The sequence below is a fragment of the Pteronotus mesoamericanus genome, unplaced genomic scaffold (genome assembly GCF_021234165.1).
Source record: "Pteronotus mesoamericanus isolate MK-2021 breed Mesoamerican mustached bat unplaced genomic scaffold, CSHL_Meso_final contig_1189, whole genome shotgun sequence".
In the NCBI taxonomy this organism is placed as follows: domain Eukaryota; kingdom Metazoa; phylum Chordata; class Mammalia; order Chiroptera; family Mormoopidae; genus Pteronotus; species Pteronotus mesoamericanus.
In genome coordinates this window covers 1061443-1070928 of record NW_026555038.1, presented here as the reverse complement: position 1 = coordinate 1070928, position 9486 = coordinate 1061443, and the positions used below count along the sequence as shown (strand labels likewise).

Here is a 9486-nt window from a genome sequence, read left to right as displayed (position 1 = left end):
CAGGCTGCACCCAGAGCACAAAGCTGCCTGCCGTCTGAGACGGGCAGTAAGACCAGTCCAGATGAAGTATCCAGGCTAAGAAAACAGAAACACAGTCTTTTTTCCCAAGAGCGAAGCCAGAGGAGGAAGATAGGGGTGTGGAGAAGCACAGAAAGGGAAAAAGGGCTCAGGCATCGGTGACCTGAAAAGAGAGCTCCAAGTATGTCAGAAAAGGCAAGGGTATGGGTCTTCCAGGCTTGTCATACTTCTGTCTGCCCTATTCTGTTTTAGAGACAGCGATAAGGCCTTCCTTCTGGCTGTCTCCTCACTCAGCACCTTGGCACTTTGACTTGTTCTCTCATTCAATCCATAAAATAACTCTTAGAAGTGAAGTTTTTGTTTTTTAAAAAAAAGATTTTATTTATTTTTCAGAGAGGGGGGAAGGAGGGAGAAAGAGAGGAGATAAACCTCAGTTGCCTCTTACATGCCCCGCACTGGGGACCTGGCCTGCAACCCAGGCATTCGATTTGCAGGCTGGCGCTCAACCCACTGAGCCACACCAGCCAGGGCAGAAGTGAGAATTTTGTTTTGTTTTGTTTTGTTTTTGACAGTTTTGTGTATTTCTCCAGATATCTTCTTTTGGTAAATATATTTGCTTTAGGTTACTTTTCTTCTTTTTATTTTTTTAATGCCATATTATCTTTAATTAGGTACAAAAACTCTTCCAATCATGCTATCTAGGACCCATTTCACCCACTGTTCCGTTTGGCTGCCAGTCTCTTGTCTCCCTTTTCAGCAACGTTGAGGCCAATACCCTTCCCATGGGGAAGGGAAATCATGGTTTCTTGCCTTTGCCAATAACAAACATGTTGGAGAACTGGGTGGCAAATTGATGCCATTGGCATATTCCACATGAACTACATCAAGTGAACCAGGGTGTCTCTTTCTGTTGGTTATCGTGTCAGTTCTTCCCAGGTTAGCACCTCCAGTCACCATATACAAGTTACCAGGGTCAAACTTGATGAAATCAGTAATTTTGCCAGTCTCCAAATCAACCCGATGGTGTCGTTCACCTTGATGAGGGGACCAGGGTAGCAGATGGTGTGAGAGTATCATGGGTTACAGATAAAGAATTCCTTTTGGGCTCACAAAGATCTTCCTCACTTTGCACAACTTGTACTTGGCCTCAGGTGTAATACAATGAGCAGCAAAGAGACCCTTGGTGTTACAGATCAGACGGAAACTCTCTCCAGCCTTGTCAATGCTGATCGCATCCATAAAACCAGCAGGGTAGGCTGTATCAGTTGGGACCCTGTCATTGATCTTTAGAAATGGCTGCATGCAGATCTTCTTTCCTTCATCTCCTGTCAGGGCATATTTAAGTCTGTTCCTTAGGAAAATGATGAGAGGGAGACATTCCCTCAGCTTATGGGGACTGGTAGATGGTGGAGGAGCAAACATACCAGTCAGTTTATCCAGCATCGAATGCTTTGGAGCTGCTACATGCTTCAGGTGCTCCTTGGGACCACGGACCATGGCTGTGCTAGGCAAGGAAAGAGCTTATTCTTATTTTTTAACAGAGTCACTATAGAGTTTTGCAACTTTTTTTCATTGTATCTTAGGTATCATTTCATTTTGTACATATAGTTCTGTCTCATTATATCGTAAACTGTGGTTACTTAGTATTTAATGGACATACATGTGGCTTCCGATTTTTGGTATTATAAGCAATGCCTAGAATACTCTTCTTCAACTCTCCATTTGGCTGATTCCCTACTTCATTCTGGTTCCTGCTCAAATGGCACCTCTCCAGAAAGGCCTTCCTAGATCACACTTTTTAAAATAGCACTTCGCTCCAACCCTCTACCATTTCTTAATCCCTTTCATTTCTTTGATAGAATTTATCACAACTTATATTTTGTGTATATTTGTTTATTTATGTATTTTCTGTATTCATCAAAAGTTTCATTTAAGTAAAACTTAAATATGCCCTGGCTGGGTAGCTCAGTTAGAGCATTGTCCCTGTAGGCCAAGGTTGTGGGTTCAATCCCTGGTCAGGGCACATATAAGAATCAACCAATGAACGCATAAATGAGTGGAACAACAGAATTGATATTTCTCTTTCTTCCTCCCTTCTCCCCTCTTTCTCTAAAATCAATAGATAAAAAGTTTTTAAAAAGTAAAAATTTTATTTTGTTTCACTGCTGTGTTCCTAAAGCACACAGGGGTGCCAGACCTGCAGGAGAACCTCATTAAGTATTTACTGAATAAATTAATACAGTGATAAACAGTCTTTTACTCATTTTTACAAACCTGTGCACATGTTTTAGTGGAATTACTAGGTCAAAGAGTGTCAAAACTTAAATTTTACCAGAAAGCATCAAAACAATCTTTTAAAAATAGTATCCATTTACAGCCACCCCCACAGTATGTAAGAATGCATTTCCCCAGGCCCTTTGCCACAAGGGATAGTATCAGTCTTTGTGAACTTTCCTCTTGATTTTTAGAATTTAAAATACAAGTGGGTTTTATGGTAAAACAACAAAGTAAAGGTGCAAGTCTGTCTCTCTCTGGATCCCACTTCCCTCATTCATACCATACGAGCTGTGTGCCCTTCTGTCCAGAGGACTTGAGCATCACACTGCATAACATATGTAGCCCACCAGGTGGGTCCAGTGACCCTGCCTTCATCACGTCTCCCCTAGTTCTCACCCTGACCTTATTCCATTCTTGCTAGGGTAGAAAGAGCGTGTGTTTAAGCCAGTAGTAACAGTCTTAGAAATATAGTCTCAGTAAATACTAGCTCCATGACTTGTGTGATGCGGGCCGATCTGTGTTTCATTTTCTTCATCTGTAAAATGTGAATATAAAAATACCTCTCTTGAAGGGTTCTGTAAAGATTAGATAAATATGCAAAGCACCTGGCTCAGTGCCTACCCTTGCCCTGGCACTGTGCCTTCCCTAGCGCCCTCGAAAAGCACCCGGCTCTTTGTAGTACTTAGCGCATTTCTCATATTCTGACCTGTGTGATGAGGAGGGGGTAGGACACAGACGGAGCTTGAACAGAATAGGCACTCAGTAGATGGCTGCCAAGTAAGGCTGATTTTTGCCTTTGGGAACTAGTTCATCCCGGCTGGTGTGTTTTTCCATGTATACTTTTAAATCACCAATTGTCTGACCGTGTCACACACTATTGGGTAAGCCACTGGATGAGCTCATCTCTCAATCCTGTCTGAGCTGAACAAGGCCTTTTACAGAACTTTAAAACTGACTCACCACTGAGTCATCAAAACACAGCAATACCCAAACACTCCTGTTGCCATACAAAAGACCAGCATGGGATGTCTGCTTTATCTCCTTTTGCTCTCCTACAGAGACAGGGCCCCCTGACTCACTGGAGAAGGGTCATCACATCTTTTGTGCTGCAGTAATCTGAACAAAGCACGTTTAAACAATCACAGTGTGACCAGCAAACAACAGGCAGTCCTCATGGTCATCCAGGTCATTTCCTGTCTATGCCACTAACCCAAGAAAGGCCATTAATCAATTATCTGAATGTGTATTGAGCACTGGCTTTCTGTTGGGCACTCCCTTATGATTCTTCCTATAGCATTTCTGTGAAGTGACTTTTTCAGTTATTGACATTCATTGAAAATATAGATAAAAGCAGCCTCTTGTGCTTCTGTAAAGGACATAAAAAAGGAATATTGAAGAAAATGGGGCTACTCTGCCCCCTTCCAGTAGAAAGGAATTTTTAAAAGGCAAATAAGAAGCACAATGTTTTGGCTAACTGCTTCACAGAACTATAATTTTAAATATGTTGGTTAAGAACTCCTCTCTTATCTAGAAATGATAGGGTCAGGGATCAGTATTTTCTCTTGCAAAAGTCTTGACGTTAGCATCATCGCCACAGGGCTGACCAATTGCAGTGGCCTATCAAGTTTTTCAAGGTTAGAGGGCCTGTGTAAGGGCTGAGATAACTGGGAGTAGGCCTGAAGGCTTCTTTCACTAAGATTGATTACAGTCAAGGTTTTGTACATGTACAGACACTGCATTTAAGTACCATAGCATTGTTTATAATAGCTGAAGACCTCAAGCAAAAACTGAATGAGACTCTTAGATCCTCAGACCTACTGCATGTAATTCACAAAATTGATATAATCCATACCTAAAAGATATAATGAAATCTGCCCTTGATCTGCCTTATATAAATGTTAGAAGGATAAAGGGCAATAATATATTATTGGGTTGGCCAAAAAGTCCATTTAGTTGTTTCTGAAAAATAAGACACATTTTTCATTTTCATCAATAACTTTATTGATTTGGATATTTTGAGTATGTTGGCTATCTCCCATGTGGTATAGTGTTGATTGTTCTCAATTAATGTCTCAGTTTGATTGCTATCACCTTCAATAGGCCTACCTGACTGTGGAGCATTGTCCAGGGAGAAATCTCAAGCAGGAAATTTCCCAAATTGCTTTTGACATGTTCAATCAATTACAGTACCTTTTTCATACACTGCACAAATCCTTTTTTGCCTTACAGTTGCATTGTTACCTTTCTTGAGATAATAAAGCATAAATGTCAAAAATGTTGCATATTTTCTTCCATCTTCGATATTAAAATGGCTACACAAAAATTCACCAATTTTGATGTTTTTTTTTAAATGTACACTGATACGACACCTGTCACAATACAATCTAACAAAACTGTTTCGAATGAAGTTCAAGACAACTAAGTGCTACTAGAGCCAGTTTATGGAAAAAAACCAAACGAACTTTTTGGCCAACCCAATAGTAGTCCTTAAAGGCTATTTAGGCATGAAAAGAAATGTGTACTTCTTTAAAATACAATCTCTCAAATGGTCACTTTTCCTGAGCAATGCTTTTCAAGTCCTTATTACATTAATGCTATCTCTGCTTTGATTATTCTCACTGGTTACAAAGCCATTAACAAGTGTGGATTGTTCTCCAACAATATTACTATAATTAAAAGCACACATAACATTTATTGAAAACTATTTGTAAGGAACAATGTTAGTCTCACATTTAATCCATTGCACAACTAAGGAGGAACTGGATTTGACTATACCATACTATATTCTTAGGGTGAGCTGATGAACGAATATGTGCTGAAATAGTCAATCAACTAATCCAAGTAACTTGGAAATAGTCATCCAAGTAATCCATTGAAGTGTATTAAGCAAGTGACAGAGTAGAGAAATCTGTACCTGGGAAGTCAAACAGGAGCAGTGGTAGGAGTTACCACATTCTACCCTGAAATCTAAATTCCTGGGGCCAACCAGCAGCTGGTAACTGGCAGATAGAGCTGGATAGAAGTGAATGAGGTCTGCGGAGAGAACCAGTAGAAGGGGAAAGGTGGGGATAACAGGGAAGATGAAGAAAGACAGCTTAACTTTTTAAAGCGTACTTAGTTTTTAAGTGAAAAACAGATTTGAGCAACGAGGCTTTTTTTTAAATTTATTTGATTTTTGAGAGACAGATAGACATTGATCTGTTGTTCCACTTACTTATGCATTCATTGGTTGCTTCTTGTATGTGCCTAGACTGGGGATTGAACTTGCAGTCTAGGCATATTGGAGGAATGCTCTAACCCACTGAACCACCCTACCAGGACCTACATGACTTTTTCTTTTTTTAATTAGAAATCTATCAGAGTAGGCTCTTGTTTAGAGAAAGTTATTTTCTCCAGAATCAAAAGCATAAACTAGAAAAAAACTCAGCTTTCGGTAAAGTCTGGCTAATTTTATGAAACATTCCTACAGACTGAAAAATTAGTTCCTAGTTCTGAAGGATCTTACATTTAAAAGTGCATTCTTATGTTAATAATATGCACATACATATTCATGTGCTTGTATAAAAAGTATTTGAGAGGGTGACTTAAGAATCTCAATCACAAATCTTTAGAGCAGGAATCTTGCTGCTTTTGCGGAGGAAGGTGAATGGGTTGACAACGGTGGTATTAAAGAGCTTAGTCATCTGTCTTTTGAAAGGGGATAAACAGGTTAAGTTTGTTCTGCCAATATCTAGAGGCAAGATTTTTGCTGTTATTATAACATTACCACAAGCTTGAGGATTCTGCAAAAGTTGCCTAGCAACATTATTGTTAGAAACAACACTGGGTAGGGAAAGAACAGGAAATTTGATTAGATATGTCCTAGGGAGGTGGGTGTAAACCCGTCTCTTCAGTACAGTGAGTGCTATCCTCAGAAAAAAGAAATTTTAAAAATCACAACCACCATTTAGAATTTCAGTTAGGACACTGCTGAAATTAAATCATAACATTATGCCATGTTCTCAGCTGGAGGAGGCAGGGCATGGGTTTCTTATGCATTTGACACTTTCGTTTTAGGGAACACAAAATTTTTTTTTTTTTTTTTGGATAAATGTTCAGGGGCTGCCTTTTAAATTTTCATTTATTAATTACAGGGGAGAGAGAGAGAGAGAGAGAGAGAAATCAATGTTGTTCCACTCATTTATGCATTCATTGGTTGCTCCCTGTATGTGCCCTGACTGAGGATCAAACCCACAACTCTGACATACACAGATGATGCTCTAACTAACTGAGCTACCTGGCCAGGGCCCTGAAACACAGGATTTGTATTCGATTATTCCAGAAACATTTATTAGGTGCCTTCTCAGGGGTTGAGGGACAATGCTGGTTGCTGCAACTCTTAAAGACAAAACTTGATCTCAGCCAGGGTCATCAAAAAGTGTTATATAGTCCATGCCAGTTGTGGTGGCAGGCCTGGGAGTGGAATATTGTCTTTTACCTGGAAGTGGAGTAAGTCAAGGAAAGGCTTTATAAAGGAAATGATTCTTACCTGAGTCTTGTTTTCAGCTTTTAAAGAAATTTCTTCTTTCCCCAAGTTGTTCTATACATTTGTTGGGAATTTACCTCCTCTATTCTGTGTGAGGACCTGGCTGCCAAGAATTCAAAGCTCTAGGGTGGTGGACCAAGAACTCTTCCCTTCCTGTTGGGAACCCAGGCCCTTTTGCCCCAGCCTACTTCAAGGGCTTCCCAGTTTAAGGAAGCAGACAAGGGGTCAAATTAAAAGTTGAAAAAACAATGTTAAAAGAGTGTTAACCTCTCAGGAAGTGGACTTGGGCTGGGGGCTGAAGGAATAGGTGGAGACTTCTGTAGATTTTGAATTTATATTGAGAGAGAAAAATAAACCAACAAATATTTATTATCACTGAGAAGATATTGAACATCTAATGAATACTGCTGAACATCACAGCAGAATACTGCAATAAACAAATAGAAAAGGTCTCTGCACTCAAGGGGCTTCATTTTCTAGAAGGGGACAGTAATAAATAACACACTTTGAGACAGATAGAAGCCTGTTTAGGAAATAAAGCAGGGTGCCCTGGCCAGGTAGCACAGTTGGTTAGAACATCATCCAGATATGCCAAGGTTGTGTTCCATCCTGGTCTGGGCACATACAAGAGTCAACCAGTAAACACATAAGTAAGTGGAATAACAAACTGATGTTTCCCTCTCCTCTTCCTTCCTCTCTTTCTCTAATCAATACATTTTAAACATTTTTTTAAAAAAGAAAGCAGAGGGTTGTGAAGGGGGAGAGGGGATGTGATAGCAATAGGAGATAAATAATTCCTATATGGGAGGGACTTAGAAGCAATAATTGAGTCGGGATGGTGTCTATGGGGCTTTAAATTCCCATTTATTTAGGAAACAAGCACACTATTTTTATACACAACTCATATTACAGATTAATAAAGAGTAAAAGTATTCTAAAGTTATTTTCATTTACACTTCACATGAAATTTGGAAAATGTCAACTATCCATATCAAAAAATTCTGTTTGTCATCAGGAGGACTAAGGGAGAGGAGGCACTGGAAGGAGAGTGCTAAACACCACTCCTTGCCTTTGGCCACCGTGAATCAGAAGATGCTTTTCCTAGAAACACACAAAAGGGTAGATTTCCTGTCTTCCAAGAGTTTAAAATTGAATTTGGATTAACATGCAAAAAAGACGTTTATACATCAGTTAGCAAATGTTTGTAGAAAACAGTGGTTCACCCTTCATTGTATCGTCAAGGAATTCTCCATGTGATAAGTACTAAGATGTGTTCTCATTATTAAAAATCCAGTTTGAGTTTAGCCTTTGAAAAGTGTTAGAACGACATACATGGCAATGTGTTAATATTCATAAAGTGCCACAATAAGAAAAAGACACTAGAATAATCATTAATTAAAACAAAACTACATTAACAAATTTTATGCACGAATGTCCAGAATTCATGAAAAGTGCACTCTAATCAACTGCTAGTGAGAACATTATTTTTTTTTTTTTCCTGGAGAGCAATTTGGCAGTTTAAATTTTTTGTTCCAGTAATTCTCACTTGTATATCTTAAGGAATAAATTCTCACACACACACACACACACACACACACACACACACACAGCGGAAAGAAACAACACGAGAAAGAACAATATTCACAATGGGGCTATTTACAATGGAAAAATTAAGAAATTTGTATATGCGACAATAAGAGACAGATTAAGTCACAACTTGACGGAGTACTGGAGGAATTTTTTTTTTTCCTGAAGTTGCGTTTAAACTTGCAGCGAACTGGGCCAATCCGTTTTGCCAACACTTGCCCACGTGCTGGCAAACAAACACCGTGTTCCGTGCTAGGGCAAATTGTGCTATTTGTCTACTCCGGACAAGTCTGAGGTGGACTGCAGAGAGGACCAAGGCCTGTGGGAGGTCCCCTACCTGCAACCACACCCCACCCTAACAGCCACTCTGTGGTAAAACTGAGGCGACCCTCAAAGCTGGTATCCTTGCCTCGAAAACTAACGCTTCCCTCCTCTTGCTGATTTTGGTGCCCGGCCTAAGCAATCTGCTTGCTCAATTTGGAAAAGGTCTGAGGCTCAAATCGACACATCCGGCTCAGACCTCAACCTTGGAACGTGACTGTCCACAGCCACGCCCACAACACCCGCGACGCGGTACAGGAGGCCGGCCTCCTAGGGCAGCGCCCGGCAGCCACGGCGGTTCCGCACACACCCCGACACGCAGGGACCCAGAGGCGTCCACAGACCCTCAGTGCCACTTTAGGCCCCGGAGCGCCGGAAGGGCCGCGAGGAGGCTGAGTTTAGTCCGGCGTTCGGTTCGGCAAAGTCGAGCCGTACTCCACCAGACCCCCGCAAGGGGCGCCGCCTTGGTTCCCAGCTCGGCCCAGCCGGGGCGGTGCCGGACCAAGCTCCCGGCAGCGGGGCTCTTTCATAGGTCTGCGGCACAGCACCCGCCCAGGCCAGGCCCCGCGCCGAGTGGAGGGCGGAGCCGGCAGGTTCGCGCCAAAATCACGTAGCTAATCCCTCCCCCGCGGGGTACGTCGCGCCCTTCTTTTTTTCAAACCCGGGGCTGCGCCGGGATTGGTGGGCTGGGCAGTCACGTGGCTAACGGTCGCGGGAAGCCGCGGAGCCCGAACTCGCGGCTGGACTTGCGGAGACCT

At 41.5% G+C, this 9486-nt stretch overlaps 1 pseudogene; it reads right to left on the bottom strand.

The window, feature by feature from the left end:
- Nucleotides 1-716: 716 nt before the first annotated feature.
- On the bottom strand, nt 717-1515 carry LOC129077768 (40S ribosomal protein S4, X isoform-like; annotated as a pseudogene).
- Nucleotides 1516-9486: the final 7971 nt, after the last annotated feature.